This window comes from Mesoplodon densirostris, chromosome 5 (assembly GCF_025265405.1).
Source record: "Mesoplodon densirostris isolate mMesDen1 chromosome 5, mMesDen1 primary haplotype, whole genome shotgun sequence".
Classification (NCBI taxonomy): Eukaryota; Metazoa; Chordata; class Mammalia; order Artiodactyla; family Ziphiidae; genus Mesoplodon; species Mesoplodon densirostris.
In genome coordinates this window covers 93813341-93840628 of record NC_082665.1, presented here as the reverse complement: position 1 = coordinate 93840628, position 27288 = coordinate 93813341, and positions in this window count along the sequence as shown.

Genomic DNA, 27288 nt, shown 5'->3' with positions numbered 1-27288 from the left:
ATTTAGGAGCAATACCTAGGGGAACAGGAGAACTTTGGGTTGCCTAATTTCATCTCACCTAGTGAACAGTTGATTCTAAGTTCACACACCCATGAAATCACAGCCAGCCTGCAGCTGGGAAAAGAAAGTTCTAGAGGATGAGAAACAACACTGGGGGCAATGCTTCCCATGTGGGCATTTGGATGGATGAACACAAGTTTCCCCAGGATAAGAAGACAGCTGGTGAATTTCTTTGAGAAGTAGCTGGCACAAAGCTGCCATGTGTGTATTGGCTCTCAATACGAATTAGTTTCTGTCTTCCCTTCTTCTTTGGAATTTAGAATTGTGCGTGGTCTGGTTGTAGGAATTTTGTTAAAAAGTTTTCCTTTCTGTATGAGTCTTCTCAGGCTGCTGTAACAAAATTCCACAGACTGGGCAGCTTACAACAGAAATCAATTTTCTCACCATTCTGGAGGCTGGAAGTCCAAGATCAAGGTGCTGGCAGGATTGGATTCTAGTGAGGCCTCTTCTCCTGACTTGTAGACGCCACCTCACTCTGTGTCCTCCCATGCCCTCTCCTCTGCGCGCATGAGGAGAGAGCGCTCGCTCTCTGGTGTCCCCTCCTCTTCTTATAAGGACACCAGTTCTATTGGATTAGGGTCCCTTATGACCTCATTGAACCTGAATTATCTCCTTAAAGTCCCAGTGTCACTGTGGGGGAGGGCTTCAACATACGGATTTGAGATGAATGCAATGCAGTTCGTAACATGTATTGGGTCCTGTTCTGGGAATAATAAGTTCTGAAGAAGTTTCAGTCCCTGCCTTAAGGAGCTCCTAGTTTACGGACTGACTCTGTAGCTATTAGAGTAGTGGGATATTCATTGAGCTGTGGGGACCACTGGAAACAGACCTCTACTTTATTTATTTATTTTTATTGAAGTATAGCTGATTTACAATGTTGTGTTAGTTTCTAGTGTGTAGCAAAGTGATTGGGTTATATATATATATATATTCTTTTCCAGATTCTTTTCCATTATAGTTTATTATAAGATATTGAATATAGTTCCCTATAGAGTAGGACCTTGTTGTTTATCTATTTTATATAAGTAGTTTGTATCTGATAATTCCAAACTCCTAATTTATCCCTCCCCCCATCTTTTCGCCTTTGGTAGCTGTAAGTTTGTTTTCTATCACACCTCTACTTTAAGCGGTAATTCCTTATGTGGCCTTTACTATGGTTGTTTCTTGAGCAAGCAAATTCCACAAATATTCTGGGTGAGCAGTGCTGGAGCAATTGTTTTGGTGTGGCAAAGTTGTACACTGAGGCCCTTAAAGGTATCAATGAGATGAATTTCTGGGAAATCCAAAGCAAGAGCTGGGGGTGAACTTTGGCAACTGGACCAAATTAAACACGGGACTTTCCTGGGCTTCCAAGGTTTTGACCATCTGGGACAACGTCTCTCACACACGCTACACCATTTCCGTGACCACAGCTACAGGAAACTTAGAGAGGACAGGAAACTTGGCATAGAGAACAGGGCAAAGTCTTTGGGGAGGGAAAATTTGGGGTGGGTGTGGTCACAAGAGGAGGAGGCCACCAGCCCTTCTCACATTACCAGTTACGTGGGAAAAGGGAAACTCTAAAGGAGGTACACCAAACACAGGAAGCTGTATGCTCCACAGACCCAAAGACCTTCAAGCTCTTCACTAGCTGCAAATAAACCTCCACACTGCAGCCCCCAAACATCCTTGAGTTTGACACTCGAGATTGGCCACCGCCCTGCTGGTGAAACTGTCCATAAACAGTCAAGTAACAAAACCCTGGGATGCAATTTTACCCTTGAGCCACTAGGGGGCGCACGGGGCTTCCCTCTCGTCAGAAAAGGAGGAAGGGAAGGACAGGCATTATGGGGGTGTGGCGTTAGGGTGGGGCGTTCAATGTGGTATTGGGGGTAGGGTTAGAAGCTCTTGCGGGTGTTTTTGTGGGGAGCCAAAGATCTAGTTGTTTAAGTAGTAATATGATGTGTATTGACCTTACACAATAGACTACGTGGCGTGGTGAAAAGCTCTGGGGTGTGATATCCCAAACAAAACCCAGTTCATTGCAAGATAAATAACTGACCTGTGTGAGTGTGCGTGCACCATACAGGAGAGTACTCGATGCACACATACACACACACACATGCACAAACAAGACATGCTGTCTGACTTAAATACATTAACACCATGTGTAGACATTGCTTCAGGTTAGAAAATACGTTGTGTCCAAATCATGTCATCTTTTCAAAATACACCTGGAGGGAAAATGTTGCCCATATTTCAGAAAGCTTTTAAAGTTCATTCAAGAGTGGTATATCAGCCTAGCCTGCCCAAAGCTAGAAGGATATGAGTCACCAAGTTGGGGATGCTGATCACAGGTAACACCAGATTCCAGTCCCCCAGCCATCCCCTGTCCTCTCCTGGCCCCCTACACAAATCTGTGGCTCCTAGCCAGAATTTGCTGATATTCCTTAATCTCCTGGGGCCTGCCTCCCCAGGTCTCCCAGCCACTGTAACCTGCTTTCTTCTCATACACTTTCTCATATACTAAGTAGAGAACCAATGAAAGCCTTTTTTATATTTGGGGTCATGGGATAAAAGGATCAGAATCATGAAGCCAGGTTCCCCCAGAGCATCCTCACTAGGGTTTGCCACCCTTCACCTCATCTGCAGGAGGTGACTGGCATAAGCAGGGGTAGGACCAAGGGCAAGAGCCCTAAGACAGTCATAGAGAAGGGAAGGGAAGGGAAGGGAAGTTTTCTCCCTGTGGGCCAGGTACTGGGCTTGATCCTTTCTGTGTCACTATCTCATTTAATCTTCACACCAATCTGCAAGTTGTCGGTTATTATCTCCATTTTACAGATAAGGAAACTGAGGATCAGAGAAGCTAAGTACTTTCTAATGTTCATACAGATCTGGGCTTTGAACTAGCATATTTTCAGTCCTGGCTATAGTGCCACTGTCTACTTTACACGAACCACCTGAGGACTTCCTCTCTATTCTCCCGCTTCTCCATGTAACTGAGGATCTTATGTTGGCAGTGATTACGTGAATGATGATGATAGTAGCTAACTTTTATGGATCACTTACTATGGGCTGAGCAATGCGTTAAGCACCAAGTCTTCATTATCTTCAATTCTCACAATGACTCTACACTGAAATTAGTATTATTATCACTGTTTCAGAGATGAGGTACCCGATGCCTAGGAATTTTAAGAAACTTGCAGAAGGTCACACAACTAGCAAGTGCAAGAGAGAGCCCGGATTTGAACCCAGGTCTGTCTCTAAACTCAAATATTTAAACCACTATGCTTTCCTGTGCATCTTGAGAGCATTTAAGTGTATGGAGACATACTCAGGGCTACAGGACTATCCGAAGATCCTTTAAAAACCTAAAATAATACTGAGCAAAAAGCGGAGCAGTCATATCTTTATGTGGCATGGTATAATGATGCAGCTGGAAAAAATGCTTACATGCTAAAATAAGAAACATTCTAACCTTCTCTGCTTAGAAAAATAATCAACTATGATTATTTTCATTTATTCTGTTCTTGAATTGGAAATTCCTGGAGTTTGGCTGCAATTGCATAGAAAGTCAGCCTGGGCTGTTGTTGTTTGTCAGGAGCCCCTTTCATCATTTCTATAACCAGTTGATGGACTTACTAGGATCTAGGGGATCTAGTTCATCGGTTTCTGGTTCAGTGAAGGCCTTCAAGTAACCAAGGATGAAGGAATGAATAGCTATTTTGTTGTCAATACAAGCATCTGGCTATAAAACAATGAAATAGGGAGTGATCAGGGGAAAGTAGAAGTATGGTTAACAACAAATTTGAGTGAACAGGTCTTGACACACTGAACCTGAGTTAATTGATCTGCTATTCTCCTACCTGCGATATTGGGGACGAAGCAGATGAGCCCCTTCCTTTTTTTTTTTTTTCTTTTTTGCGGTACACGGGCCTCTCACCGTTGTGGTCTCTCCCGTTGCGGAGCACAGGCTCCGGACGCACAGGCTCAGCGGCCATGGCTCACGGGCCCAGCCACTCCACGGCATGTGGGATCTTCCCGGACCAGGGCACGAACCCGTGTCCCCTGCCTCGGCAGGCAGACTCTCAACCACTGCGCCACCAGGGAAGCCTGATGAGTCCCTTCTCATCAGCACCTTGAAAAGTGTCAGATTTTAAACCAGATCTCAGGAATTAGTCAATACTCCCCAGAGCAATATTTTTTTAAACCTCAGGGTTTGAATATTTCCCTAACAATATTTCAAAGAACAAACAAAAGGATGGGTTCATCACCAAGGGTCAGGTGGGTATTATCTGAATATCTGGGATACGAGTAGTTCTGCTATTTGGTGAGCGAGCCTTGAGAAATAGGCACGGGATAGGACAGGGGAGCATGGCCACTGCCCCAAGGCAAAGCCGAAGGAGGAGGACTCACTTTAATTCCCTAGGTGGCAGCAACCCACAAGGATTTAGAAGTCCCCAAGGGTGGGACACCTCAGGGAAAGCGTACCTTCCGGAAACGCAAAGAGACGCTGGATTTAGGATTCTGAGGTGAGTGGTGAAGAGTGTGGGAATGAGAGGCAATGGAGCACAGCAAGGAGTTAGAATCAGGAAGCCTGCCTCTAAGTCCACCTCTGCCACTGGCTGGCCATGGGACCTGGGGCAACTCTTTTGTCAACAATCCACCCCCATCAATGATCTTTCTCATCCTCACCCTCAAAAATAAATGTGGGGTTGGATGGAGTAATCTCTAAGTACCTTTAGATAGTATATGACTCACAATTTGATGATGCCCCTGGCATTTTCACCACATTCTTTACAATGAAAGAACTTGATTACATTGGAGAGAGTTGTGGAGGGAATATGTATGTTCTAGAGAGATGCATTATGTGACTGTCTTTTTATTTATTTTTTAATGCTGTACGCGGGCCTCTCACTGTTGTGGCCTCTCCCGTTGCGGAGCACAGGCTCCGGACCCGCAGGCTCAGCGGCCATGGCTCACGGGCCCAGCCGCTCTGCGGCATGTGGGATCTTCCTGGACCGGGGCACAAACCCGTGTCCTCTGCATCGGCAGGCGGACTGTCAACCACTGCGCCACCAGGGAAGCCCATGTCACTGTCTTTTTAACAGTGTTTTATGTCCAGAGAATATGCTGACCTTCACAAACTAGGACACTGTTGTTATCCTACCATTGATGAAGGTGTTTTTTTGTTCGTTTGTTTGTTCGTTTGTGATCGGTGACATAATGTGGCCCACCTATTGCTCCCTCTCAGCTGAACCTTCTTGCAGTCCAGCAGTTGTGCCCAAAAGGGATGGAGATTTTTAGTACTGTTTTCCAGCCAGCTGAGCTAAAGCTATGCCACAATAGTTACAATTTCTTTGTTCTTTTACTATGTGCCAGGCACTATGCTAAGCCCTGAATATATCTCACATACATGTATCTCTTTTATTCTACCTTCAGGTAGCTTTTAACTATCTTTGTTAAAGATAAACAAACCAACCTCTTAAGCCAAGTTCACCTTAATAATAGCTAATATGTACAGTGCTTATTATGTCTCAGGCACTATGCTAAGTGCTTTATAGATGTTATCTTATTTAACCCTAAGATAACTCTGTGGATTAGTACTAGTACTTAATATTATTTATAGATGAAAACTGAGGCACAGAGAGGTTAAACAAGTTGCCCAGTGTGACACAAACTGATCCATAGCAGAACCCAGGCAACCTGGCTCTAGGATTCCCCAAGACACCACGCCTAAAACAGGGCTAGAGATATTGTGTATATGGTTTCTGTTTTTCTTCCACTAGATTAAAATCAGAATTTTTTTTCCAACTTACTACAGAGACATTCAGATTTAACTTTGTCCTCTTCCTGGGATTTATAATTTAGGTATGTAGTCACAATAACAAATCTTACCACCATCCTGCCAAGACAACGTGACTCTCCCCCAGAGTTTATTTTTACCTATCTACTTATCTACCTATCTTTCAATCAATCATTTATCTATCTATTTCTCTCTCTCTCTCTCTCTCTCTCTCTCTCTCTCTCTCTCTCTCTCTCTGTGTGTGTGTGTGTGTGTGTGTGTGTGTGACTGGAAATGGTGTAGTTGTTAAAAGATGGAGAAATAACATTAGGAGAAAAGAGGTAGATGCTTTTGGCTGCAGGATTGTTTGAAGGGGGAACGTATCAGGGTTCATGAAAAGATATCCATGGCTTGCATGAGTCCTTTATAATGGGGAGCAGAGATGAGAAACGGTGAAGACACTGTGTCTGAAGTGACAGGAGTGCCAACTGTGGGGTCACAGGTAACCTCAGTTGCTCTTGAAGGAAGGTAGCTGGAGTCCAAGGTCACACTGGAGGAGTACTGTAAATGCTCCACGTCAAGGGGGCTGAGGACACTATGCTTCTAAGGCTTTTAATCCTGACGGCAGGAGGATTGGTCCACTTTATAGATGTTTCTCATTTACTATTCTTTAGAGGGATTCCAAACTAATGTCTCCATTTTCGAGATGGAGACATGAGGCTTAGAGTGGTTAAGTGGCTGGCAGGCAGCTCACCACAGCCCTGTGGAACCAGGAAACTAGCTCAGCATCCAGTCCAGTTACCTTTCCTCCCCATCCTGTTTCCTTTAGCTACGAGCAGATGCAAGTGTTTATGTGATGTCTCTCTGGGGCCAAGGTGACCATAGAATATGTCTTCTGAATATTTTGTTCAGTATTTATTCATCTCTGAGGTGCCCCAAATCCAAATCGGCCATTGGCCATTGACTTCAGTTTCCCTAAAGGGAGAACTGGCTGAACAGCCAAAGGCTTTTATTCCTGAGGAATTTAAATCACAATCTATCTCTGTTCCTCAAGGAAGAAACAAGCATAGGCCACTCTCACAACTGTGAGAGCTTATTACTTACATGATACTGTTTGGAGCACACTGTCCCAGTGATTCTTGGCAAATCAACAAAGCTTTTCTCCAGCATCACGCTGTTTGGCTTTCAACTGTTTGAACAACTTTCGCTGTTTGGTATTAAGACTGAAGACTCATGTTATGTGCTTCCTACACAGAGCCTCTCCCAGAGTAATTCCTTGGAGAACATTGGTAAGACAACATATTAATCGCAGGATCACCTGTGGTGCCAGAAAGGAATAGTGCTGAGAATAAGTACCATTTGAGATCCATCCTTGACTCCCCCGTGTCTTGTCAATACCCTGAACCTTTTGCTTAGGAAGGCGATATTGAAAGGTTTCTGTTGATTTATTCTCTTTTAAGTTCCTGAGGGAAAACTCCATTTCTAACTGATGATTCTCAAATTGGGAATAACAAGATGTGGTTTAGGGTGCTTTATTTAAGAGATTTGTGCTCATAATCTGAATATAGTTAGTTGGCTGTGAGACATGTCGGAACCTCCACGTATTTCTCTGTACATTCTCTGACACTCCTCCCAGCGAGAGGTAGGGTCTCTTCCCTTTCTCCTTGAATCCAGGCTGCCTGTGATTGCTTTGGGCAGTAGAATATGGCAGGAGTGATGCTGTGCCAGTTCCAGACTTAACCTTTAAAAGGACTGGCAGCTTCTACTGTGGTTTCTTGGCTTCCTTGGCTCTCATGCAGGAAATATGACTAACCTGCTGGGGGAACCATGTAGAGAGGCCCTGAGACTGCATGCAAGTGGAGAGGAGACCCCCTGAGTCAGCCTCCCAGTTGTCTTGCACCCTCAACCCAGCCCAGCTGCTAGTTGAATACCACCAAGTGGCCCCGGTTGACACCGTGTGGAGCAGAAGACTTGTCCAACCAAACGCTGCCCAAATTCCTGACCTACAAAAGCATCATAAAATGGTGGATGATTTCAGCCACTAAATTTAAGGGGGATTTTAAATGTAACAGCAGTTAGCCGAAATATTCACAATAGCGAGAAAGGAAGCTGGGGTGGGCTCGGACCTGTGGGAAGGGCATAAAAAAAGCCAGAGACCACTGGATGAGTCATAAGGGGACCATCCCATCTGGGGGGTGGGTATCAGGGCTGGGGCGATGGGGCATCAAAATGCCCCAAAGTTCAATTAACCGTGCATCTACGGGGGCTTCGAAAATTCAAGATCCATTTAGGCAGTGACAGGGTCAAGGGTGGCACAGCACGAGATTCTAAAAGGGGCCAAGTGGAAAGTCAGGTGGTGCGAGCAGTGGGGTTCCTTGTCTGCCATCTGGTTTGTGCAGGGCCAACCCCAAAGGAAGAGATGTTAAGTGGTGGGAAGTGTTCCACAGCCTCAGATGAACAGCCTGGAAGTCAGAACAGAATCCATCCCCTGAGGGTACTTAGAGGACAAATGGAGAGAGAAACTCAATCATGTGACCACAAAGATTGGGGAGAACTCCCAGTGAAGGCTGTGCTCAGTGGCCCCGGGGTGCCTTCAATGCCTCCACATCAGACCTGGGAAACTCTGAAGTAAAAATGAAGAGAAAGGTAGTGAGTTTTGCAGAAGTGACTGCCCATCAGTGTATATATGTGTATGAACAGACACGTAGATAGATAGATACAAATATTATCTTATAATTGTTAGGGTCTCGGGAGGAAACAGTGCACTTGAAAGGGTTTGACTGAGAAGTCTTGAGTGAAGAAATAATTTACAGATGTGTGGGCAGGTGTACAGAAAAGAGTTAACAGAGTGGACCGCTATCCTTAGACAGGCCTGCTTGCAAAGGTGGCCCTTGGTTGGCATCTGGGAACTTGGATTTGGGGAGGGGGAGGGTTGCCACTATTCCCTGATAAGAAAGTTTCATTGTGCAACTGTATGCACATTGTGCAACTCTGTGCAAACTGTATGGTTTATGTCGAGCACCTGATTTCCCTCTAGGAGTCTGGCATTCTGGTACGTGCAGAGGGGGCCTATGTGACCAGCCTCCAGTAAAAATCTCGGGCACTAAGCCTCTAATGAGCTTTCCTGGTAGGTAACATTTCACACAGGCTGTCACAACTCCTTGTGGGAGGAATTAAGCAGGTCTTGTGTGACTCCATTGGGACAGCTCTCTTGGACCTTGTGTCTGGTTTCTTCCAGACTTCACCCCACGTACCTCTGACCTTTGCTGATTTTGCTTTGTATTCTTTTGCTGTAAGAAATCTTAGCCATGAGTATTAATATATGTTGAGTCTTGTGTGTCCTCTCAGTGAATCATCTAACCGGAGGGTGGTCTTAGAGAACTGACCCCTCACCCCCACCAATATATCAGGTTCAAGAAAACATTAAGGAATGGTGAGGCATCCAGTGACTAGCAACAGTGGGGATTCATTATCACCCTCAGACCTGAAGGGGCAGGAGAAGGAGGCAGTAACCAGAACTGGGGGAGAGCTGTAGCTGTAGAAAGGAGACACTTCACAAGAGCTGAGGCCTTGGGAGAGAAACACTGACCAAACACATCCGTACCTCTCTCTCCTCCTGACCTGCAGGCCTGCTGGAGCCTCCCACTGGACACACCCTACCAGAAGCCAGAGGGCGAGGGAGCCTGGTGAAGTCAGCCTTCTCGGGCACAGCGCAGGTAAAGAATGGGTCTGAGGGGGCACACAGAGAATAACTTATTTTGAAATGTTTAAAAGCAAGTGAGTTTTAACTGTTACTGAGCTAAGTTGCTAAGTTAGCTTGTTATTGAAGGGCAAGATTTTACAACATTGCGTTACTCAACAGTCCTGGATGAATCCTCATTGCACATATAGAATAAAGTCCAAATTCCGTAGCATGGCATTTCAAGGCCCTTCTTAATCTGGCCCAAGATTCCAGCTTTATCTCCCACAGCACTGCTTCCTCACCCCACAGCTGAATACATTTCACACTCCTGGCCCACCACTATTAGCCATTGCTTTAATATGGCAGCATTCTCCAGCCTTCATATTTTGTTTTCCTCTTCCTTGTTCTTTGTATGCCCATTCCTTGTTACTTCTGCTTAGTGAAGTTGGGTCATGTCCTCCTTTACCAGCCCCCTCTGTGTCCAGGGCAGAGGTCCCAGGCACCAACTAGGAGTGCACAGCTGAGCCCTGCCCTATGAATTTGTCTTCACACATTGGTTTCCCTTGTGTGGTGACCAGCTTCGAGCTGTTACTCTGGTGCTACTCTAGTACCCTGACGATGCTGCATACTTACCTGCCCCTTTGGATCAACACCCAACCAATGCAGGCTCCAGACCTGTGTTTCTGCAGACCCCAGAGAAGGTGCTGGGACTCTACCCACTGGGCCTGGAGTGACTCCATCCCCTGCTCCTTGGAGACTGACATTGGTTATTGCGCATATGTTCATTTCTTCACTAGTTTATGATCCTCTTGAAGACAGTGACTGTTGCCAATTCATTTCTACACTCTCCACATTGGTTAGTACAATGACTTGTGCATAGAGGGTGTTCAGTATACATCACTGAAATGAATTAATTGGAATAAAAATAAACTGAATAATACCAATTTTTTTAACCTTCTAATCTGTCACTTTTGGAAAGTGACAGGAAAATAGATTGTTCCAGTTTCTAGTTTTGAACTTGGAAGCCCTAAGAAATAAGAAGAAAATGAATCTTCTCTGAAGGAGAACTTTTTCTGTACCCTGGAGGGTTCATCTTTGAGAGATAAAAATGAGTCAGCCATTTTAGAAGGAAGGAAAGGATTCTGTGATATGACTTCCCCTTCCACTTAAAAACTAATACACAAGGCTAAGACTTGCAATTTTCATGATAAAATCAGGTTTTTCAATTTTTAAATAAGAAATTAGTTTAGAATTATTATCAATGATTTAAATTCATTCTGGAAGCTGTTTTATGTGTGCATGGACCTTGCTTTCTTCTTTTCCTAAAGCCATGTAGAATAAAAGCTTGATTAGAAATACATTTTTAATATTCAATAGGTCGACATCACAAAGAAGTGGTATCCTAGCAACAAGAAGTGAGACAGTGGGGTGAGTAGATACAAACTGTGGATAGATATTCCACCTGGGATTTTTCAGAGGCAATTGATAAGGTGACCAGTTCATGGACATGGCTGATCATTAAATTATGTTCTTGAATAAAAGATCCAGTGGGGAGAAATTTTTCACTTAATTTGGCTAAGTCTTATGGCTTTATACTTTTTAGAGAGTTTCTGAATGAGCTATTCTGAAATTTGGCCATTTAAATTTTCCATAGGATTTTAGGAAATAAACCAGAATTTAATTCTTCTGCACACTTAGCTCTATAGGATCTGTCTAAAGAACCACTTCCATAAGGAAAATGTAGTGAGCTTTGCCAAACAACAAACAATAATCTCTTCGGTGCAGTTAACAGCACTGGGCTGTAGACTTTCAATTTCTTTTTTTGTTTGTTTTTTCATTTTTTTTTTTTGCGGTACGCGGGCCTCTCACTGTTGTGGCCTCTCCCGTTGCAGAGCACGGGCTCCGGACGCGCAGGCTCAGCGGCCATGGCTCACGGGCCCAGCCGCTCCACAGCACGCAGGATCCTCCCGGACCGGGGCACGAACCCGCATCCCCTGCGTGAGCAGGCAGATCCTCAACCACTGCGCCACCAGGGAAGCCCTCAATTTCTTTTAAAACACAAATCAAGTATTTACCTGATTTATTTTAACTTGACTATACATATTAGAAATGGTAAGTATGCTTATAATCCTCTGGAATCTCTGGGATAGTTTAATAAACTATTACCGCACTCTAGCTATTGAGTCTTCTTTGCCAACCCAGTCAGTTATTTTTTTACAACAGCTTTATTGAGACATAATTCATATATCAAAAGATTTATCCTTTAAAGCATACAATTCAGTGGTATTTAGTATATGCACAGAGTTGTGCAGCCTTCAACACTAATTTCAGAACTAATTTCAGAACATTTTCGTCTCCATACAAAGAAACTCATATACATATTAGCAGTCATTCCTCATTGTCCCCTCCAGCCAGCTCCTAGCAACTGCAATCTTTCATTTCTATGGACTTGCCTATTCTGGATATTTCATATGAATGGACTCATACAATATGTGGCTTTTGTGTCTGGCTTTTTTCACTTAGTAAATGTTTTCAGTGTTCATCCATGTAGTATGTACTAATATTTCATTTATTTTTATTGCTGAATAATTTTCCATTGTTTTGATATACCACATTTTGTTTTTCCATTCATCAGCTGATGGCCATTTGGGTTGTTTCCACCTTTTGCTATTGTGCATAGTGTTTCTGAACTTTAGTGGATAAGTTTTTGTTCAAACACCTGTTTTAAATTATATTGGGTATATACCCAGGTATGGAATTTCTAGGTCATGTGGTAATTCTCTGTTTAACATTTGAAGAGCTGCCAAACTGCTTTCCAAAACAGCTGCACCATTTTACCATTCCCAGAGCTATGTACGAGGGTTCCAATTTCTCCACATTCTCACAAATGCTGTCTTTTGTTTAGTATAGCCATCCTAGTGTGATGTGAAGTGGTGTCCTAGTGCAGTGTTGATTTGCATTTATCTAATGACCAAGGATGATGGGCATAATTTCAAAGACTTATTGGTCACTTGTAGCTCTTCTTTGGAAAAATGTCTATTAAAATCTTTTGTCCGTTTGTAATTTGTTTGTCTTTATTATTGCGTTGCAAGTGTTCTTTAAATATTCTGGGAACGAATCTCTTATCAGATATATAATTTGCAAATATTTTCTTCCATTCTACGGGTTGACAAAAAAAGACTATTTTTTAGAGCAATTTAAAATTCACAGCAAAATTGAGCAGAAGTGCAGAGAGTTCTCATATACACCTTGTCCCCGTACATGCACAGCCTTCCTCACTATCAACATCCCCCTGTTCCATAGTGGGACATTTGTTACAGTTGATGATCCTACACTATCCCATAATTGTCACTCAAGGTAGATAGTTTACATTAGCATTCACTCTTGGTTTTGTACGTTCTGAGGTTTTTTGTTTTTTGTTGTTTTTTTTTGACCACACCACACAGCATGCAGGATCCTAGTTCCCCAACCAGGGCTCGAACCTGCACCCCCTGCATTGGAAACACAGAGTCTTAACCACTGGACCACCAGGGAATCCCCCATTCTATGGTTTTTGACAAATATATACATGTATCCACCACTGTAGTATCATATAGAATAGTTTCACTGCCCTAAATACTCTGCACTCTAGCTACTCATCCCTCCCTTGCCTCTTCCCCCCAGTTACCATTGATCTTTTTACTGTCTTTATAGTTTGCCTTTCCCAGAATGTCATACAGTTGGAATCATACAGTATGTAGCCTTTTCAGATTGGCTTCTTAATAATATGCATTTAAATTTCCGCTATGTCTTTTCATGGCTTGATAGCTCATTTCTTTTTAGTGTTGACATATATTTTGTTATCTGGATGTACCACAGTTATTTATCCATTCACCTGTTGAAGGACATCTTGGTTACTTCCAAGTTTTGGTGACTGTGCTGTAAACATCTGTGAGCAGGCTTTTGTGTGGACATAAGTTTTCAGTTCCTTTGGGTAAATACGAAGGAGCATAGTTACTGGATCATATGGTAAGAGTACGTATAGTTTTGTGAGAAACTGTCTTGCAAAGTGGCTGTACCATTTAAAATTCCCACCAGCAATGAATGAGAGTTTCTGTGGCTCCACATCCTTGCTAGCATTTGGTGTTGTGACTATTTTGAATCTTTGCCTTGGTTGACTTCTCACTCTCTTACTGGTGTCCTTTAAAGCACAATTTTTTTTAATTTTGATGCAGTCCAATTTATCTATTTTTATTGTTGTTGCTTGTACTTTTGGAGTCATATATAAGAAACTATTGCCTAAACCAAGGGCATGAATATTTACTCCTATGTTTTCCTCTAAGAGTTTTATTGTTTTATCTCTTACTTTTAGGTCTATAATCCATTTTGGGTTATTTTTTTATATTTGTGTGAGGTAGGGGTCTAACTTCATTGTTTTGCATGTGGATATCTAGTTGTCTCAACACCATTTGTTGAAAAGATTATTCATTTCTGGTCTTGGCATCCTTATTGAAAATTAATTGATCATAAATGTAAACGTTTACTTCTGGATTCTCAATCTATCCTTATGCCCATTCAACACTGTCTTGATTACCAAATCTTTGTCTTAAGTTAAAAAAATTTTTTTTATTGAACTATAGTTGATTTACAATGCTTCAGGTGTACAGCAAAGTAATTCATATATATATGTGTGTGTGTGTATTTGTGTGTATATATATATATATATATATATATATATATATATATATATATATAGTTTTGAAACCATGAAGTGTAAGTATTCCAATAGTCTTTTCAAGATTGTTTTGGATATTCTAGGTCCTTGAAATTTCCATATACAGATGGTGGCTTTTTCAACTTTACAATGGTGCAAAATCAATACTCATTTAGTGAAAACCATACTTTGAATTTTGAATTTTGATCTTTTCCCAAGCTAGGAATATACAGTATGATACTCTCTTGTGATGCTGGGCAATTGGCAGCGAGCTGCGGCTCCCAGTGAGCCACATGATCACAAGGTAAACAACTGATATACTTATAACCATTCTGTACTCACACAATCATTCTGTTTCTCACTTTCAGTACAGCATTCAATAAATTATATGAGATATTCAACACTTTATCATAAAATAGGCATTTTGTTACATGATTTCGTTCATCTGTAAGTTAATGTAAATGTTCTGAGCATGTTTAAGGTAGGCTAGGCTAAGCTATGAGTCCAGTAGATTAGGAGTACTAAATGCATTTTTGACTTATGGTATTTTCAACTTATGATGGGTTTATCAGGACAAAACCCCACTATAACTCAAGGAAGATCTTTAAGTTTTAGAATAAGCATGTCATTTGCTACAAAAAGTGGACATTGGGATTTTGATTAGGAATACATTGAATCTACAGATCAATTTGGGAAAAAACTGACATACTAACAATGTGTTCTCTGATCTAGATGATAGATGACATATCTCTCCATTTATTTAGATCATCTCCAGAATATTTGGTAGTTTTCAATGTGTAGGTTGTGGACATAATTTTTAAAATATATTTCTAAGTATTTCATTTTTTTGCATGGTATTAGGAAAATAATAGACATGTAGATCAGTGAAACAGAATAGAGAGCACAGAAGTAAACTCACACAAAAATAGTCAACTGATATTTGACAAAGGAACAAAGGGAATTCAATAGACAAATGGTGTTAGAACAATTGAACATCCATTGGCAAAAAAAATGAACTTAGGGCTTCCCTGGTGGCGCAGTGGTTGGGAGTCCGCCTGCCGGTGCAGGGGACGCGGGTTTGTGCCCCGGTTGAGCCTGCGCGTCCGGAGCCTGTGCTCCACAATGGGAGAGGCCACAACAGTGAGAGGCCTGCATACCACAAAAAAAAAAAACATACAAAAACATACAAAAAGATATTCAACATTATTTGTTATTAGGGAATGTCAAGTTAAAAAAAAACACTACATACCTATTAGAATGGTTAAAAGCCCCAAATCTGACAATACCAATTGCTCCTGGGGATGAGGAACAATGGGAACTCTCATTCACTGCTCTCTGGAATGCAAAATGATATAGCAACATCGGAAGGCAGTTTGGCTGTTTCCTACAAAACTAAAAATAGTTTTTCATATGTTGCGGTAATCACGCTACTAGGTATTTGCCCAGTAGATTTGAAAATTAGAAACTTTACTCATAATATCAAAAAAAAAAAACCCTGGAAATAATGACCATGTCTTTCAATAGATGAACAGATATATTGTAGTACAACCACTCAGTGGAATATTACTTAGTGATAAAGAGAAATGAGCTATCAAGCCATGGAAGAGTGTAGATGAATCTTCACTGCATATTACTAAGTGAAAGAAGCCAGCCTGAAAAAGCTGCATAGTGTATAATTCCAATGGGACATCCTTGAAAAAACAAAACTATAGTGATGATAAAGGATCAGTGGTTGCCAGAGATTTGGCAGAGGGCTGGGGGAAGTGGGGTTTGAATAAGTAAAGTACAGATGATTTCTTAGGGCAGTGAAACTATTCTCTATGATACTGTAATGATGAATACAAGATATTGAGCATTTGTCCAAACCCGTAGAACTTTACAGCACACAAGAAAACATAAACCTTAATGTATAAGAATTTTAAAAAATCATTTAGGAGGTCAGAGAATGCCAGTATGGAATGTAGAATGTGACAAAACAATCTAACACTATTACAAGAGTATGAAACAACCTCACTAAAGGGAGTGGGAGAAAGAGTGCTAATCTAAGTACCTTTGGAAATGAGTGGAGTCTGTAAACACTAAAGGCAGAATAAACTGTACATAAGCATAGTACTGTAGTTGATAACGTTGTTTCCCACCGAGGTAGAAGTTAGTAACTCTGAACCACTGTACATGTATACTGGAATTGGATAATGAAGCAAATGGATGGAAGATGGTGGGACCCACGTTTTCCACTGTTGGAATGGGAGGTTACAAAGGGGAGGAGGCTAGAATGATGCTTAAGGTAATGGATTAAGTTGGAGGCATCAGTATGAACTTATATTTGGCTTAATATAGATACACATGGTAATATTTGAAATATTTATAGTAACGTGTATATATATATACACAAGGAAATATATTCACACATATATCTCCTTGCTTTATTGGCTAAGAGAGACTAGAAGCAATGACACCCCAATAGTAATGAACACACCTTGCACCCAGATCTTGGTTTCCAATACCATTCTACAATAAAAGGAACCAGGTCTCCTTGGAGAAACGGCTGCTTCTAGGACTGGAGCAGGAAATACACAAGATGCTCCACTCCAGGAGCCAAAATGTTAGTGCCAGAAAGTTAGAAAGTGCTCAAAAAGTAAAATCCACGATGATGGGGATGTGTCAAAGGGACACAGGAGTCCACTGAAAGAGCTCCCAGTGGCCAAAGCTGGAAAAATCTGAGCAACAAAATAAACAAGGTAGTATTGGATTATAACCCAAAATATAAAATAAATCTCCATGAGTCCAAACTGATATAAATAAATGATTGAATCAATAAATGATGAAGAATAAATAAATCCCCTTTGCAGAAGAATCCCAAATAATTTACATAGATACTCAACCCTTAAAGGAGGTGAAGCGTAACTCCTCACTCCTTAAGTGCAGCTTGTACATAGAGACTACCTTCCAAAGAGTACAGATGGAGGGGATATGGGGTGGGGAAGAGAAACTTTAGAGTGGAGAAACAAATACTATCTCAAGCCATGTGATCAAGTGAACAACAGTGATAAGTGATATTGATAGTATGTACTCCAGCAAACTAAAATATCTGTAGTCAGCCAGAGACACCCTCTTTAGAACACAGTCAGGAACATATCCTACCTCTGCCCAGAGCCTTTCTTCTTTAGATAACTTTTTCACATTATTCAAGGCTCAACTGAGGTCTTAAATACTCCAGCTTAGCCAAAAACTTGTGCACCTCTAGGACGCTGTGGATGGCACTTAACCTGACTCTTGAAATGAGCTATTTATGTGCCTGTTCTCCTACACTGTGAGCTCCTCAAGGGCTGGATCAGTGTTAATTATCATTATATCCTCTAAGCCTAGAGCATTGTGCCTGACACATAGGTGAATGTTAATAAATATTGGTTGAACTAAACTGAAGTGAACATTCATTACATTATTGAACACATAAACATAACACTATAGTGGATTTAAATAGTTATTTTCAATGTAATCAGCATCTTTTTAAAAAGATTCTCTCTAACATGACTCATGTTATCTTTAAATCCAAATGATGGCTGTAATGATAGGAATTCACATGCTTTCTAGGTCGAACTCATCTCTAACTGCAGGGTTTAAGGTTAAACTTTTTATTGAGGTGTTAGCTTACTTTGCCTATGCCTTCCCCAAAAATGACAAAGGAAGAGCATCTAGTAAGAGTTTTACTAGTTCTTTCAAGCTTCCATTTGGTGTCATGATGCAGAAAATTACTAAAAGCAACCCTGAGATTTTAAAGGTATAGATACAGCTCACAAAGAGCCCTGTGAATTCCCTTCAAAGAAACTCTGTTTTAGGAGAATGTGGTTCATTAACTGTGATAATGAATCAGAGAGAGATGGATATACAAGCATTTTCATAGCAAGAGCTCTGAATTTGTGTAAATGATGTATGGATTAGATGTGGGTGTAAAAACATTGGATGCAATGTGATGAAGGGAAAAAGTGGAATCTTGGGAAGCCTGTGAGACTAAGGTAGTATTTCTCAAATAGTTTTGACTTGACCTCCCATAAGAAAATAATTTTACATCATGATCCATTACATTTATATACATGCATATGTATTATGTATAATGAAATGAAACACTTGCCCTTATTGTGTGTGTTCTCTTCTACTCTATTTTACTTTAGAAAAATGCTAATCTAACCCACTAAATTGATTTTACCTCTCAGTGATGAGTCAAGTTTCACAATTATTTCTCCAACATTTTATAAAAATTTTCAAATATACTGAAAAGTTTAAAGAATTGTATACTGTACAATGCTGTTTAATTGTACATTGAATACTCATATACCCAACATTTAGTTTCAACAATTCAAATTTAGTTTCAGACACTTAAATGCTTCACATACATATTATAAGTTAGAATCCAGTATTTTTATGCTTATCTGTTTAAGATAAAGTTTACATATAGTGATGTGCACAAACTTAAGTTTGTATTCGTTTCCTAGGGGTGTTATGACAAATACTGTAAACTACCTGGCTTTAAACAACAGAAATTTATTCTCTCTGAGTTTTGGAGGCTACAAGTCTGACATCAAGGTGTTGGTGAGGTTGCCTTCTTTTGGAGGCTCTGTGGAAGAATCTCTTTCAAGCCTCTCTCCCAGCTTCTTGTAGCATTCCTTGGCTTGTAGTTACATTACTCCAGTCTCTGCCTCTGTCATCACATGGCATTTTCCCTGTGTTTTTCTGTATGCCTGTGTCTATACATGGTCTTCTTGTAAAAACACCAATCATTGGATGTAAGGCTACTCTAATCCAGTATGACCTCTTCTGAACTTGATTACATCTGCAAACCCCTTTTTTTCCAAGTCAAGTCATAGTCACATGTACTGACAGTCAGGACTTCAACATATCTTTTGGGGGACACAGTTCAACCCATGATAAAGTGCATAGCTTATTCCATGAGATTTCACAAGTGCATATACCTGTGCAACTGAAATCCTTATTAAGATATACAGTTGCCCTTCCTTTTCTTCAGTTTCCTTTTCTGTGACCTAGATCAACCATGATCTGAACATATTAAATGGAAAATTCCAGAAGTAAACAATTCATAAATTTTAGAGCTGGTCTGTTCTGAGTAGCATGATGAGATCTTGTGCTGTCCTGCTTCATCCTGCTTCATCCTGCCCTGGATGTGAATCATCCCTTTGTCCAGCATATCCCACCCATTCGTCACTTAGTAGCTGGATCAGCTACCAGAGGGACTGTCAGGTAATGCAGTGCTTATGTTCAAGTAACCCTTCCTTTACTTAGTAATGGTCCCATAGCACAAGAGTAGCGATGCTGGCAATTTGGATATGCCAAAGAGAAGTCGTGATGTGCTTCCTATAAGGGAAAAGGTGAAGGTCCTCAACAATAAGAAAAAAAATCGTATGTTGAGATTGCTAAAATCTATGATAAGAATGAATCTTCTATCTGTGAAATTATGAAGAAGGAAAAAGAAATTCATGTTAGTTTTACTGTTGCAACTCAAACTGCAAAAGTTACGACCACAGTGTGTGATAAGTGCTCAGTTAAGATGGAAAAGGCATTAAATTTGTACAATAAGATATTTTGAGAGACCACATTCACATAACTTTTATTACAGTATATTGTTATAATTGTTCTATTTTTATTAATAATTTTTCTTGTTAATCTCTTACTGTGCCTAATTTATAAATTAAACTTTATCATAGGTATGTATGTATCCAAAAAAACATAGTATATAGAGCAGCGATCCCCAACCTTTTTGGCACCAGGGACCAGTTTCGTGGAAGACATTTTTCCACGGACAGTGGGGAGGGATGGTTTTGGGATGATTCAAGCACATTACATTTATTGTGTACTTTATTTCTATTATTATTACATTAATACATAATGAAATAATTATACAACTCACCATAATGCTGACAGGAGGCGGAGCTCAGGAGGTAATGCGACAGAAGGGGGGTTGTAAATACAGATGAAGCTTCACTCTCTCAGCCGCCGCTCACCTCCTGCTGTGTGCCCTGGTTCCTAACAGGCCAGGGACCAGTACCGGTCCGTGGCCCGGAGGTTGGGGACCCCTGATATATAGGGTTTGATACTGTCCATGGTTTCAGGCATCCAGTGGGGTTCTTGGAATGCATTCCCCTTTTGTAAGGGGGACTACTATACAGCATTACCTCTATCCCCCCAAATTCCCTCAGTCCCTTCCCAATCAATCCTCACATTCACTCTATCCCAAAGGCAAACCAGAGGGTTTTTTTTTTCAACCATAGATTCGTTTTGCTTGTTCTAGAACTTCATATAAAAAGAATCACACAGTTGTGCCCAGCTTCTTTCACTCAGCATGTGTTTGAAATTCATCCACTTTGTGAGTATAGTTTGTTCCTTCTTATTGTTGAGTAATATTTTATTATGTGAATATCCCACAGTTTGTTTATCCATTATCCTGTTGGTAGAGATCTAGGCCATTTCCAATTTCTGGCTATTATGAATAAAACTGCTAAGAACATTCTTGAGGCATATGCTTTCATTTCTCTTGGGTACTGTATTAGCTTTCTATTGCTGCTTTAACGAATTACCACAAACTCAGAGGGCTAAACAATACAATGTATTATCTTACAGTTCTGCAGGTCAGAGATCCAACACAGGTCTCACTGGGCTGAAATGAAGGTGTTGGCAGAGCTGTGTTCCCTTCTGGAGTCTTTAGGGGAGAATCTGTTTCCTTACCTCTTCCAGCTTCTAGAGGCCACACACCTTCCTTGGTTCACAGCTCCTTTTTCCACCTTCAAAGCCAGCAATGTTGGGGCTTCCCTGGTGGTGCAGTGGTTAGAATCCTCCTGCCAATGCAGGGGACACGGGTTCGAGCCCTGGTCCAGGAAGATCCCACGTGCCGTGGAGCAACTAAGCCCATGCACCACAACTACTGAGCCTGTGGGCCACAACTACTGAGCCCGTGAGCCACAAACACTGAAGCCCATGCGCCTAGAGCCCATGATCCACAACAAGAAAAGCCACCGCAATGAGAAGCCCGTGCACCGCAACAAAGAGTAGCCCCCGCTCGCCGCAACTAGAGAAAGCCTGTGCACAGCAACAAAGACCCAACATAGCCAGAAGTAAATAAATAAATTAAATAAATTAATTTTTTAAAAAAAGCCAGCAATGTTGTATTTCTATGACCATTCTTCTGAAATCATACTTCCCTCTTACTCTCTTCATTTGCCTCCCTCTTCCACTCTAAAGGATCCTGTATTTACATTGGGCACACTCAAGTAAGCCAGGATAATCTCCCCACTTTAATGTCAGCTGATTAACAACCTTAATTCCATCTGCGACCTTAATTCTCTTTTGTATGTAACACAGGTTCTGGGGATTAGGACCTGGACATTTTGGGGGGTATTATAACTGCTTACCACAGGTACATAGTCAGGAATAGAAATGCTGATTATAAAAATAATTTTTTTAACGTGTATTACTCTATTAAATTTACTTCTTTTTTTTTTTTTTTTTTGGCTGCACTGCGAGGCTTTCCTCAGGATCTTAGTTCCCCAACCAGGGATTGAACCCAGGCCCTCGGCAGTGAGAGCACAGAGTGCTAACAACTGGACCGCCAGGGAATTCCATGATTATTAAAAAAATTTATCTTTAATTTTTTAAGAAACTGCCAGAACTTCCTGCAAAGTGGTTGTAAAATTTTGCATTTCCACCAACAGTGTAACTTATACAAACAATATATGTGTTATGATTCCATCACATCTTTACCAATGTTTGTTGCTGTCTATCCTTCTTGTTTTAGCCATGGATATTGGGTCCCATTGTGGTTTTAATCTGCATTTCCATAATACAGCACTATTTCATTTCATTTGCTTATAAGCCATTTTTATATCTTTCTTTTGTGAAGTGTTTTTCCAAATATTTTACCCAACTTTGTTGGGTTTGTCAGTTTGTTACTGAGTTATTTTCATATTCTGGATATCAGTCTTCTTTCATGTATATTTTCTGCTAACATTTTCTCTCAGTCTAAGGTTTGTCTATTTATGTTATTAATCGTATCTTTTGATAGAGAGAAATTTTTTAAAAATTTTAATGATTTTGCTTTCTGTGTCTTTCTGGAAGCTTCACAGTTTTAGCTTTGACATTTAGATCTATGACCCATTTGAATTAATTTTGTGAATGGTGTGACAGAGGTGTGAGGGAGGGGGTTGAGGCTTCTTTCTTTCCATTTGTATATCCAGTTATTCAAGAATCATTTGTTGAAAAGATTTCCTTTCCCCATTGAATTGTTTTGATGGCTTTGTTCAAATTTAGTTGACTGTATAAATATGGATCTATTTCTAGCTTTTCTGTTCCATTTCTTTTGTGGTGCTCTATTTGTCTTTCCTTATACAAGTACTAGGCTGTTTTGATTATTGTAGCTTTATAGTGTCTCAAAGTCAAGTAAGATGTCTTCCAACTTTATTCTTCTTATTCCCATTTGCTTTGGATCTTCTAAGTTTTTTGTATTTCCATATAAATTTTAGGATCAGTTTATTATTTTCTACCAAAACTCCTGATGGAATTATGACTCAGGATTTACTGAACCCATAAATCAATTTGGGGATTAATGACATCTTAAAAATATTGAGTCTTCAATTCATGTAAATGGCATTTCTCCATTTATTTGGGTCTTTAATTTCTCACATTAATTTTTAGTGTAGAGGTCTTGCCTATGTTTTGTTAAATTTATTCTCAAATATCTTGTGTGTTTTAAAATACTATGCAAATGGAATTGTTTTTTAATTTTCAAATTGATGCTAAGTATTAAAAGTACAATTGAATTTTTTTGTATATTGACTTTGTATCCTTGTTAAGACTAAACTAACATTAATTCTATAGTGGTTTTGTAGGTACTTTAGGATTTTCTACATATGCAATCACGTTATCTGTGAATAGATATATTTCCATTCATTCCATCCCAATCTTTATGGTTTTTATCTCTTTTGATTATCTTATTGCACTGACTAGGATGGCCAGTACAGTATGCAACAGAAATGGTGTGAATACACATCTTTGCTTTATTCCCAATCTTAAGGGGGAAAGGTACACTATTTCACCATTAAGTATGATAATAGCTGTTGGTTTTTCTTAGAGTTTTTTTTTTATATAATATTGAGAGGCTTCTATTCTTAATTTGCTAGGTTTTTTAAAAAATCATGAATGGATGGTGAATTTTATCAAATGTTTTCCCTTCATTTATTTAGAAGATTTTCTCTTTTATTCTTCTATTAATATGCCGAATTGATTAACTTTTTATTGTTAGATCAAATTTGATTTCTAATAGACCCAACTTTGTCCTCCTTTTTATATATTGCTCAATTCTATTTGCTAATATTTTGTACACTATCTTTGTTCCTATATTCATGAGGGATTTGGGCTGTAATTTTCTTTTCTCTTTTTCCCTTCCTACCTCCCTCCTTTCCTCTCTCTCTCCCTCCCTTTCTTCTTCTTCTTTGCCACCTTCTTCTTTTTCTTCTTCTTCCTCTCCCTTCCTTCCCTCCTTTCTTCTTCCTTTGATGTATTTTCAAAGTTTTTAATATCAGCATTATGTGCCCTCATAAAATGAGTTTGGAAGTATTTTTACCAATTCTATTTTCTGAAAGAATTTGTCACAAATTGACATTATTTCATCTTTAAATCTTTGATAGAATTTGGCAGTGAAAAACATCTTGGCCTGGACTTTTCTTTGAGGGAGGGTTTTGGTAACAATTTCAATTGTGTTAATGATTAAATGGCTATTTAGATTTTCTGTCATTTTTGGTATGTTTTATTTTTCAAAGAATTTGCTCATTTCATATAATTTCATTAAACTTTTTGGTATAAAATTTCATAATATTCTATTATTATCCATTTAATGACTGTAGACTTTTTAGTGCTATAGCCTCTTTTCATTTCTTACATTCATAATACATTTCTGTTCTCTTTCTCTCTTTTTTGTTGATTTTTTTTCCAGAGTGCTACCTTTGGATTTGTTAATTTTCTCTGTTTTTTATCTGTTTTTTATTAATTGATTTCTGGTCTTATCTTAATTATGTCCTCCCTTACTTTACCCTGTTAGGCTTATATTAGGCTTACTTAACCCTTATTTTCCTAGCTTCTTGAAGTGGAAACTTAGGTCATTTATTTCATGCTTTATCTTTTTTCTAATATAGGCATTTAAAGCTGTGGATTTAAAAATTATTCTAAGCACTAATTTAGCTGCATCCAAAATTTTGATATGTTGTATTTTCATTATCTTTTAGTTTGAAATATTTCCAACTTTCCCTTATAATTTATTTATTACTCATAGGTTATTTTGAAGTATATTATTAAACTTCTCAATACTTGTGGGTTTTCCAGATATCTCACAATTGTTGATTTCTAATTTAATTGCATTGTGATCAGAGAACACACTGTATATGATTTAAATTATTTTAAATTTATTAATACTTCTCTTATAACCCAGCATATGAAGATGCAACATCCCATAAAATAAGATCGGTTTTTCTTTTGTGTGTCTCTTTTTAAGAGCTTAAAAACAACCCAAAACAGAAAAAAGTTTGCCAAATGCATGCTCTCCAGTAGAATTCTACACACATTTCATTGGCCAGGACAAGCCTACCACTAAGTTAATCAGTGACAAGGGAAATGTCACCACCATAATTAGGTTAGTCCAATCAGGATCTATCATCTTCAAAATCTGGCTCTCCCAGTATGGAAAAAGGGGATTAGGTATAGGTTTGGGGGAGACAACAAACATTGACACCCCCACTGGAGAACATCTTGGGTGTTCCTATTACTAAGTCCTAGCACCAAGTCTCAAGAGCAGACCATCTACTTACTCTTCCCTTCAAGGGGAAGCTACCAGTTCCCACTCTGTCGCCTGAGATTCCTGGCTTTGGGGTTCCCAGTTCCTTTTGTCCCTCATGCAAATGTACAGCTCTTTTCATTATACAACCCTTGTCTTTATATAGGAGATTGTAGGAAACAAACGATGTTAAAAATTATCCATGGAGAAGTTACAAAGCTTTGGAGAACTTTCTGATGTTTACTATCATGGTCCCTGAACCATAGTTCCCAAGTACCTTCTGAAATTGTACTTAAATGCCTGCTGGATTATTGTTCTCAGCTTTCTTTCCATTCCTGAAGATGCCCTGGCTAAATCATGCCTTTTAGATGCATGGCAATGCTGAACCCTTTATTCATGAAGACCTTTCTTGGCCAATGCTTGCAGAAGCCACACCCTTCTCTCAGGTGGGAACTAATCTTGGGAGGACCCTTGACCAGGTGGCAGTAACATGCTCCACAGAACAGCCTCTTTGGGCACCTCCTGCCAGTCCATGCAGTGCTTCTCCTGGTTCTATCTTACTGCAAAGAGGAAGACTACTCTATCTGAACTGTCATTTAGGGAGTTTATGGTTGAAATGGTCAGAAGTGAATTGTTCTCTAGAATCGACACTCTCTTTCTCTGCCAGTAAAATGACATCAAGAAATGCCATTTCTTGGCCCTCCATTCCTAAAGAAAAACCTCATCTCAAAGTCCTTGAAACAGAGCCTGTAAGCTCTGGTAGACTCTGGTTTTCCAACCACACTCATAAGATGGAACACAGGCCAGATGGCTGTGTGTCTCATTCTATCTCTTTCTCTCCTTCTCCTCCTCCTCCTCTGGAAATAAACAATACAGAGCCAAATGCTTCAGAAAGAATGACAGTGCAAGATGAGAGCAATCATAATTAGGATTGGAGTTAGGTGAATCAAAGAATCAAGAACCCATGTTATATAGTAGCCAGAAAAGTGTCCAAAGGTAAAGGTAGAAATCATGTTTGAAGATCTTGGTGGTGAAAATTTTAATAAAGGCTTGATATCAAGTTGGTAAGGCAAAGGCCAGAGACTTTGTGGTTCTCAGCAGTTAGGACATGGGAGAGAGTTTAGAAGTCTGAAGTTTTAGGCAAAGGATTAAGAGAAAGTAGTCAGAGAAGTTAAAGTTGCTAGGATCAATAATCTGGAAGGTTAGGTGCTAAAGACAAAGGAACTAGTAGTCATGTGCCAGGATTGGATCTGGCCCAGTGGTGTTGGATGGTTTATTTTCTGACCAGAAGTATAATTTCCAGTGAGCGTGGGAGGCTCTGGGTCTGCAGGTGTGCTCAGGAAGGTGTGCAGGACCTGGCCTTGTGTTCCAGCTGGACGACCTTAGGCGAGTGATTTAACCCCTCCGAGCCTTTAGTTTCTTCATTTGAAAGACTTTAATGAAAATGCATGTCTTCTGTGAGGATGTAAGAAGATAATGTGTAAAAAATCACTTTGAAACTTCAGAATGCTGTGTACATGTCAAGTATCACTGTCATTATTACTGGAGGGTACTTAAACTCTGCCTAAAATAATGTTCCAGACCTCCAGTGGAGAAAATATCCATATGACCGGAAATTATTTTTTTTCTCAACAATATGAGACTATCTCAGACTTCTACGAGCAAAATAATGCTGACAGCCTATCATTTGGTATATTAGTCAGGACTTTTGGCTTCACTGACAGAAACCTAAATTCAAACTGGCTTGAGTTAGAAAGGGAAATGTGTTGACTCACAGAACAGGAGAGTACAGAGTTGTAGCTGGATTCAGACATGGCCCAACTTGAGAGCTCATATGGTGTAATTTCTCTCTGCCTCTCCACCCTTTCAGCCGGTGCCCTCTCTGTGGCCTTGTTTGCCCTCACATTGCTAACTCACCATATTGTTTCTGCCTAGCAACCTCAGCAGAAGGAGAAGTCCCCTCTCCCACCTTCCGTACTCTAATCCGAGGAAAAACTGGAATGCCCACTAGCAACTAGCACTGCCTTCTCCCCAAGCTATGTTGGGGTGACATGTTGACCTCTGAATAAATCAAAAGTGTATTTACCATGAAGTCAATGCAGCTAAATTGTAGAATTTGCCAAAGTAACTATGTTAATCATATCTCTTCCCACTCTGACTCCCCCTCCATCACACTTCCCTTATGCCCAGCAATGTCGAGTGGCCATAGGCATTTGTCTTGGGGCAGTTGAGTTGAGTATACATTTGCTTTAGCTTTTGTG